Source organism: Cupressus sempervirens, chromosome 1, assembly GCF_028749045.1.
Source record: "Cupressus sempervirens isolate cs-2001-9-10 chromosome 1, ASM2874904v1, whole genome shotgun sequence".
NCBI classification, from domain to species: Eukaryota; Viridiplantae; Streptophyta; class Pinopsida; order Cupressales; family Cupressaceae; genus Cupressus; species Cupressus sempervirens.
In genome coordinates this window covers 119,038,326-119,048,569 of record NC_143118.1, presented here as the reverse complement: position 1 = coordinate 119,048,569, position 10,244 = coordinate 119,038,326, and positions in this window count along the sequence as shown.

Genomic DNA, 10,244 nt, shown 5'->3' with positions numbered 1-10,244 from the left:
TGTTGACACATGAGAAATAGAGAAGTGCGTTAATTTTCATGTAAGCTTATAACTCCAATTCACTCTTTATATAATTTTTATTTAAATATTTATAACTTTTATTTTAATTTCTATAAGTTTTATTATTATTATTATTTATTAATTTATTATTATTTTATAATTATTATTAATTTTAATTTTCTAAATTTCTTTATTTAATTCTTTTTCCTTAATTATTCTCATTTAATTAATTATAATCAAAATATAAAATAACATGATATTTCATATTAATTTTCTCAAATAATTAATTTATTAATTAAATCTATTTCTTAAGACTTAATTAATAGAAAATTCACCATAGACCTCCAAGATAAAATATGAAAACCCATCATAGAGAAAATCACTCAAAATCAGTCTAAAGGGTTAAAAATAATGAATTATGTCATTCGACACATTTGGTGGGTAAAATATCCAGATAATTATCCTACCTCACTAGGACAATTGGCTTAAAAGTTTGGGATTTGGAATTGAGAATTTATCTCCCTTCTCTTATCATTGAGATAGTATAATAGGGTATGCTCATCCTGGAAATTCAGGGAAGTCAATACCCAGTACCTGCAACCTGCAAAAAAAACCATGCATGTACATACAATATATAATGCTAAGCTAAACATACAATGGCAGTAAGTGGTGCATTGTGTAGATCCCGACTATGCAGGTGACTACAACTCCCTTTCTTAACCACATCAAAAATTCCATACAATAAGAAAACACACACACCATACACATGTAAGTATGGGGTAAGTATCCATAATAAAACACATGAGATAATAAATCATCTAACTAATCATCAACAATAACTAAAAACAATATAATGATCATCATGTATGCATGAAATGTAATGTATAAATGATCTCATCACATAACGTCTGAATCCATAAAATAATGTCTGATAGTGTCAAAACAATACCACTAATCCATCAACATAAAACTAGTCCATCATAGTCTGATAATAATAGAAACAAAATGTCCAGAAAAGATGTGAACGATGACAGGCACTACATGAAGAGAGATTTTGTTAAGATATTTAATTTAATAAAATGAGATATGCTCTCACAATTACTTTTTCTATTTCATTAAATAATCTTTTAATTAATTAGAGACACTTTTCTTATTTAATTAAATAACTTGATTTAATTAATTAGGAATGGCTTCCTATTTAATTAAACAACTTTGTTTAATTAATTAGAAGTAAGTACTCCATTTAATTAAATAATTTCATTTAATTAATTAGAAATATCTTAACCATTTAAATAAATAATTACATTTAATTAGTCAAGATAGGGGTATTTATTAAATGTATGTAAAAATATGAGTAAATGTGAGTCCAAATTCTAGCAGTGATTCGATACAAATTCTTCAAATTCATCCTCTCCTAAAATGCGGAAATGAGGGTCTCTTAAATAGACTTTCCTAGAATCCATCAACGGTTGAGATCAAATTCAATCAACGGTCAGGATTAAAGTTGAAGTTTAGTCATAAACGGAGATTCCCAAATTAAAGCGAGTTAACAGATTTAATTTGAGTAAAATAAGGAGTTAACTGATTTAATTTGAGTAGAAAAAGGAGTTAACTGATTTAACTCATTTTTTATCAATAGTGAACTAAAAATTTCTATTTTTGAACTGAAGAGAGATTTTGTTGAGATATTTAATTTAATAAAATGAGATATGCTCTCATAATTACTTTTTCTATTTAATTAAATAAACTTTTAATTAATTAGAGACACTTTTCTTATTTAATTAAATAACTTCATTTAATTAATTAGGAATGGCTTCTTATTTAATTAAATAACTTTGTTTAATTAATTAGAAGTAAGTACTCCATTTAATTAAATAATTTAATTTAATTAATTAGGAATACCTTTCCTATTTAATTAAATAATTACATTTAATTACTCAAGATAGGCATATTCATTAAATGTATGTAAAAATATGAGCAAATGTGAGTATCAATTCCAGCAGCGATTCGATGCAAATTCTCCAAATTCATCCTCTCCTAAAATAAGGAGATGAGGGTCTCTTAAATAGACATTCCTCCAATCCATCAATGGTTGAGATCAAATTCAATCAACGGTCTGGATTAAAGTTGAAGTTCAGTCATAAAGGAAGATTCTCAAATTAAAGGGAGTTAGCAGATTTAATTTGAGTAAAATAAGGAGTTAACTGATTTAATTTGAGTAGAAAAATGAGTTAACTAATTTAACTCATTTTTTATCAATAGTGAACTAAAAATTTCCCTTTTTGAACTAAAGAGAGATTTTGTTGAGATATTTAATTTAATAAAATGAGATATGCTCTCATAATTACTTTTTCTATTTAATTAAATAAACTTTAAATTAATTAGAGACACTTTTCTTATTTAATTAAATAACTTCATTTAATTAATTAGGAATGGCTTCCTATTTAATTAAATAAATTTGTTTAATTAATTAGAAGTACCTTTTCCATTAAATTAAATAATTACATTTAATTAATCAAGATAAGCGTATTTATTAAATGTATGTAAAAATATGAGCAAATGTGAGTATGAATTCCAGCAGCGATTCGATGCAAATTCTCTAAATTCATCCTCTCCTAAAATGAGGAGATGAGGGTCTCTTAAATATACTTTCCTAGAATCCATCAACGGTTGAGATCAAATTCAATCAACGGTCAGGATTAAAGTTGATATTCAGTCATAAAGGGAGATTCCCAAATTAAAGCGAGTTAACAGATTTAATTTGAGTAGAAAAAGGAGTTAACTGATTTAAATCATTTTTTATCAATAATGAACTAAAAATTTCCCTTTTTGAACTGAAGAGAGATTTTTTTGAGATATTTAATTTAATAAAATGAGATATGCTCTCATAATTACTTTTTCTATTTAATTAAATAATCTTTTAATTAATTAGAGACACTTTTCTTATTTAATTAAATAACTTCATTTAATAACTTAGGAATGGCTTCCTATTTAATTAAATAACATTTTTTAATTAATTAGAAGTAAGTACTCCATTTAATTAAATAATTTTGTTTAATTAATTAGAAATACTTTTCTCATTTAATTAAATAATTACGTTTAATTAATAAAGATAAGCGTATTTATTAAATGTATGTAAAAATATGAGCAAATGTAAGTATGAATTTCAGCAGCGATTCGATGTAAATTCTCCAAATTCATCCTCTCCTAAAATGAAGAGATGAGGGTCTCTTAAATAGACTTTCCTGTAATCCTTCAACGGTTCAGATCAAATTCAATCAATGATCAAGATTAAAGTTGAAGTTCAATCATAAAGGGAGATTCACAAATTAAAGAGAGTTAAGAGATTTAATTTGAGTAAAATAAGGAGTTAACTGATTTAATTTGAGTAGAAAAATGAGTTAACTCATTTAACTCATTTTTTATCCACAGTGAACTGAAAATTTCCCTTTTTGAACTCAAGAGAGATTTTGTTTGAGATATTTAATTTAATAAAATGAGATATGCTCTTATAATTACTTTTTCTATTTAATTAAATAATCTTTTAATTAATTAGAGACACTTTTCTTACTTAATTAAATAACTTCATTTAATTAATTAAGAATGGCTTCCTATTTAATTAAATAACTTTTTTTAATTAATTAGAAACACTTTTCCCATTTAATTAAATAATTACATTTAATTAATCAAGATAGGCGTATTAATTAAATATATGTAAAAATATAAGCAAATGTGAGTATGAATTCTAGCAGTGATTCGATGCAAATTCTGCAAATTCATCCTCTCCTAAAATGAGGAGATGAGGGTCTCCTAAATAGACTTTCATGGAATTCATCAACGGTTGAGATCAAATTCAATCAACAGTCAGGATTAAATTTGAAGTTCAATCATAAAGGGATATTCCGAAATTAAAGGGAGTTAACAGATTTAATTTGAGTAAAATAAGGGATTAACTAATTTAATTTGAGTGGAAAAAGGAGTTAACTCATTTAACTCATTTTTTATCAATAGTGAACTAAAAATTTCCCTTTTTGAACCGAAGAGAGATTTTGTTGAGATATTTAATTTAATAAAATGAGATATGCTCTCATAATTACTTTTTCTATTTAATTAAATAATCTTTTAGATAATTAGAGACACTTTTCTTATTTAATTAAATAACTTCATTTAATTAATTAGGAATAGCTTCCTATTTTATTGAATAACTTTATTTAATTAATTAGAAGTAAGTACTCCATTTAATTAAATAATTTTATTTAATTAATTAGAAATACCTTTCCCATTTAATTAAATAATTACATTTAATTAATCAAGATAGGCGTATTTATTAAATGTATGTAAAAATATGAGCAAATGTGAGTATGAATTCCAGCAGCGATTCGATGCAAATTCTCCAAATTCGTCCTCTCCTAAAATGAAGAGATGAGGCTCTCTTAAATAGACTTTCCTGTAAATCCATCAATGGTTGAGATCAAATTCAATCAACGGTCAAGATTAAAGTTGAAGTTCAGTCAAAAGGGAGACTCCCAAATTAAAGGGAGTTAACATATTTAATTTGAGTAAAATAAGGAGTTAACTGATTTAATTTGAGTAGAAAAATGAGTTAACTGATTTAACTCATTTTTGATCAATAGTGAACTGGAAATTTTCTTTTTTGAACTGAAGAGAGATTTTGTTAAGATATTTAATTTAAATAAATGAGATATGCTCTCATAATTACTTTTTCTATTTAATTAAATAATGTTTTAATTAATTAGAGACACTTTTCTTATTTAATTAAATAAATTCATTTAAATAATTAGGAATGGCTTCCTATTTAATTAAATAACTTTGTTTAATTAATTAGAAGTAAGTACTCTATTTAATTAAATAATTTCTTTTAATTAATTAGAAATGAATTTCTGATTTAATTAAATAATTACATTTAATTAATCAAGATAGGCGTATTTATTAAATGTATGTACAAATATGAGCAAATGTGACTATGAATTCTAGCAGCGATTCGATGCAAATTCTCCAAATTCATCCTCTCCTCAAATGAAGAGATGAGTGTCTCTTAAATATACTTTTCTTGAATCCATCAACGGTTGAGATCAAATTCAATGAACAGTCAGGATTAAAGTTGAAGTTCAGTCATAAAGGGAGACTCCCAAATTAAAGGGAGTTAATAGATTTAATTTGAGTAAAATTAGGAGTTAACTAATTTAATTTGAGTAGAAAAGGGAGTTAATTGATTTAACTCATTTTTGATCAATAGTAATTTGGAAATTTTCCTTTTTGAACTGAAGAGAGATTTTGTTGAGATATTTAATTTAATAAAATGAGTTATGCTCTCATAATTACTTTTTCTATTTAATTAAATAATCTTTTAATTAATTATAGACACTTTTCTTATTTAATTAAATAATTTTATTTAATTAATTAGGAATGGCTTCTTGTTTAATTTATTAGAAGTAAGTACTCCATTTAATTAAATATTTTTTTTTAATTAATTAGAAATACCTTTCTCATTTAATTAAATAATTACATTTAATTAATCAAGATTGGCATATTTATTAAATATATGTAAAAATATGAGCAAATGTGAGTATGAATTCCAGCAGCGATTCGATGCAAATTCTTCAAATTCATCCTCTCCTATAATGAAGAGATGAGAGTCTCTTAAATAGACTTTCCTGGAATCCATCAACAATTGAGATCAAATTCAATCAACGATCAAGATTAAAGTTGAAGTTCAGTCATAAAGGGAGACTCCCAAATTAAATGGAGTTAACAGTTTTAATTTAAGTAAAATAAGGAGTTAACTTATTTAGTTCAAGTAGAAAAAGGAGTTAACTGATTTAACTCATTTTTGATCAATAATGAACTGGAAATTTCCCTTTTTGAACTAAAGAGAGATTTTGTTGAGATATTTAATTTAATAACATGAGATATGTTGTCATAATTACTTTTTCTATTTAATTAAATAATCTTTTAATTAGTTAGAGACACTTTTCTTATTTAATTAAATAACTTCATTTAATTAATTAGGAATGGCTTCCTATTTAATTAAATAACTTTGTTTAATTAATTAGAAGTAAGGACTCCATTTAATTAAATAATTTTATTTAATTAATTAGAAATACCTTTCCCATTTAATTAAATAATTACATTTAATTAATCAAGATAGGCGTATTTATTAAATATATGTAAAAATATGAGCAAATATGAGTATGAATTCCAGCAGCGATTCGATGTGAATTCTCTAAATTTATCCTCTCCTAAAATGAAGAGATGAGGGTCTCTTAAATAAACTTTCTTGAAATCCATCAACGGTTGAGATCAAATTCAATCAACGGTCAGGATTGAAGTTGAAGTTCTGTCATAAAGGAAGATTCCCAAATTAAAGGGAGATAATAGATTTAATTTGAGTAAAATAAGGAGTTAACTGATTTAATTTGAGTAGAAAAAGGAGTTAACTGATTTAACTCATTTTTTATCAATAGTGAACTCGAAATTTTCCTTTTTGAACTGAAGAGAGATTTTGTTGAGATATTTATTTTAATAAAATGAGATATGCTCTCATAATTACTTTTTCTATTTAATTAAATAAACTTTTAATTAATTAGAGACACTTTTCTTATTTAATTAAATAACTTCATTTAATTAATTAGGAATGGCTTCAATAATTTAGATCAAGGGAGAGTAATATGGAGATGGTGACTGCTGCGAGTTTTGCCTCCTTATTCTAGGGTAGCCAGTGTGGGGCATACAGCTGGGGGTGGGCTTTGTGGCTTCTTTTATTGATTGGGGTTTAGATTTTGGTCCTTGCTCATGGGGCAATCGAAGGTCCCATCTCAGATTTTCTCTGAGGATTTGGTGATGGCCAAGTCCTCTCCTTTTTTGTGGGTAGGGCCTAAAGGTAGGCGTTTCAATACTTCATTTGGAATGCATGCATCATCATCGAAAGATTCTGTATGTATCAAGAAGAAGAATGGATGTTTGGAGTGCTCTGATGATCGATCGGTGTTAATCATTCAACTAGAATAGATTTTAGAGGATGTGGAGTATTGGGGCAAGCATGTGCTCATTTGTAAGTTTTTGGGTCTCCGGCTCTCCCTTCCTATGCTAGAATCATTGGCGCATCGGATATGGAACTTGGAAGGGGATATGGAAATTCTTCTAGCGGCGAACAACTATTTTTTGGTCATTTTTTCAAGTATGTCAGACAGGAACAAGGTCTTTGAGGGGGGGCCATATTGCTTTAACCAGGTTGGGCTTTTCCTCAAATCTTAGCACATTGGATTTAACTCTGCTGAGGAGATACCGTCTCGGGTCTCTTCTACTGGGGAAATTGGTTGGGTCGGCCACACTAACCCAAGACCGAAAAGTAATTTCATATGCTTGAATTTGTGTGGAAGTGGATCTGAATAATCCACTTCCTACCTCTATGGAAATCTATATGGGCACTTCTTCATGGGTTCAGCAGTTGGATTACGAGACTTTACCCTTTAGATGTAGGATTTTCCATGAGTATGGGCACCTACAGTGCAAATGCCCCAGGTATAAATCTTCTCAGTCACCTACGGCCATTTTTTTGTCTCCTAAGGAAGACAAGGGTAAGGCCTAGATGCCAAATGGTCCCTCTATGGATAAGGAAGGTTTTATCCTAGTTAATCTGCATAATAAAGGAAAGGGGCAGAAGAGAGCTTGGACAGATAGACAAAATGATGGTACTTTTAACAGGTTTAATGTTCTAGAGAATTTGATTCAAGAGGAAGGAATCCCTAGATGGGTCCTTGTCTGCTCCCCAACTCTAGGAGAATGGGGTTTTGGTCCAAGTTGCTGAGAAAGAACAAGGCCAGCCAGTTGGATTAGATGGAGTGGTTTAGGAGATTAGTTGTGATATTCCAGGAGGGTCGCATCCTGGTGAAGTTCTAGGTATCGCAGGTGCAAATCTTCCTAGCAAGAAAGGGGTGTCTGATAATACAAAAGGCACTAAAACTGCTTCCACTTTAGGTTTACAACAGAAGCCTTTTAAAAAGGGGACCACAGAGAAGTCTGCTAAGAGTGGAAGGAACACGGATCAGGAGAAGGTCAAGATGATGGGCGAGACTTTGGTTGAGGCAGGGTTAGTGATGCCCATTGAATCTCATTTCTCTCAATCCTCTAAATGATTATTCTATCTTGGAATGTGAGGGGGTTGAGTAGCATCCCTAAACAAAAGGTTATTCATAGATTGATAGAGTCTCATTCTCTAGATGTTTTGTTCATTCAGGAAACTAAGCTTTCAGTTGATGAATTGAATAACTATGGACCAAAGGTTTGGCCCCATGGTTACTGGCAGGGAGTAAGTGCTCATGGGAACTTAGGGGGCCTTGCTTGTCTTTGGAATCCTATGAAGGTGACTCCTTTATGGTGGATTGCGAGCAGGTTTTCTATCTCCATCCTGGCTTCTCATTTTGAGACAGGTGAAAGGTGCTTATTTTCTAATATTTATGCTCCTAGTGACTTGGTTGGTAAATCTCATATGTGGTCTCATATTATGTTTGTATGTTCTCTGGACCCCTTTCTTCCATGGATTGTGGCTGGAGATTTTAATGCTATTACGAGTCTAGAGGAGAAGAGGGGTGGACATTCCTGTTTAGGTCCTTCTTCTAAAATGGTTAGCGATAATATTGGTTCTTTGAATCTTATTGATGTTAAACCCAACTCTGGTATATTCACTTGGAACAATAGAAAGAATGGGATGGAATCTATCTCTGAAAGGATCAATAGATTTCTCGTATCCTGCTATTGGATGCATAATAGATGGACTACTAGTTCAGAAATTCTTGATTGGAGAGGCTCTGATCATTGGCCTATTAGGCTCTAAGTCACCCCTTTAAGGACCTCCAAGAATCCCTCTTTCAAGTTTCAACTGATGTGGTTGAGGGATCATTCTCTACAAGAGCTTATGATTGCTTGGTGGTATGAGGGTAAGCCTTCACATGGAACTTCTATGTACACCTTCGAGAATAGACTTCAGCATGTTATGTTCAGGTTGAAGAAGTGGAACAAACAGTGTTTTGGAAACCTGCAAGAGCAGTTGAGTGATGCTCAAGCTAGGTTGAATAATGTCACTCGCCAGATCAGGGACCTAGGCATGACTCCAGATTTGATGTCTCAAGAATCCTTAGCTCTGAAGGAAGTTGAAGAATGGGAGCTTTGGGAGGAAATATTTGGGAAACAAAAGTCTCGGATAGACTGGTTGTAGGAGGGAGATAGAAACACTGCTTTCTTCCACAACACTGTCAAGGCCCGCAGGTTTGGGAATTCTATCACTTCTCTAGTCTCTACTTTTGGTGATCAGCTATGTTCCAAGGAGGCAATTGCTTCAAAGGCCATTAGATAATTTTCTCAACTCTTCTATAGGGAAGATCCTACTTCCTTGGAAGAGACTAGGTCTATTTTAGACTGCATTCCTCATCTTGTTTCGAGCAGTATGAACAGAGATCTTTTAAAACCTATTATGATTGAGGAATTGGAGAAAATGGTTTTTGGTATGCCGAAAAGTAAAGCCTTGAGCCTAGATGGGTTTCCCATTAAATTTTTCCAGGAGTTTTTGGAGATTATTAAATTTGATCTTCTAGATGTGGTCCAGGAGTCATATAAAAATAAACAAATGCTCAAGTCTATGAATGCTACTTTTCTGCCTCTCATTCCCAAGATTGATTGCACTAACAGGTTGGACCAGTTTAGACCCATTGCTCTATGTAATGTCACATACAAAATCATCACCAAATTAATTGCTCAAAGGCTCAAGTGTTTCCTTACCACTCTGATTTTTGAGGAACAGGGAGGTTTTGTCAGTGGGAGACAGATTCTTGATGGGGTTGTGATTGCTACAGAAGCTATTCATTCTATGGCCTTGTCCAAGGAAAAGGCTATGTTTATTAAGTTGGACTTAGCTAAAGCGTATGACTGAGTTAGTTGGGACTTTCTAGGTTGTGTGCTTCTAGCTTTTGGATTTACTACAGAATGGGTGGATTGGGTTCTCAGTTGTATGTCTTCCCCATCCTTTTCGGTTCTTATCAATGGAGAACCAACTGACCTTTTCTCTGCTTCTCGAGGACTTCACTAGGGGGATCCTATCTCTCCTTATCTATTTATTATTATGGCAGAGGGCTTAGGTAGATTTATAAAATCTCAAGCATAACTGGGACTTATTCAAGGGTGGAAGTGGGGTAATGATATTCCTTCATACACGCACCTCCAATTTGTGG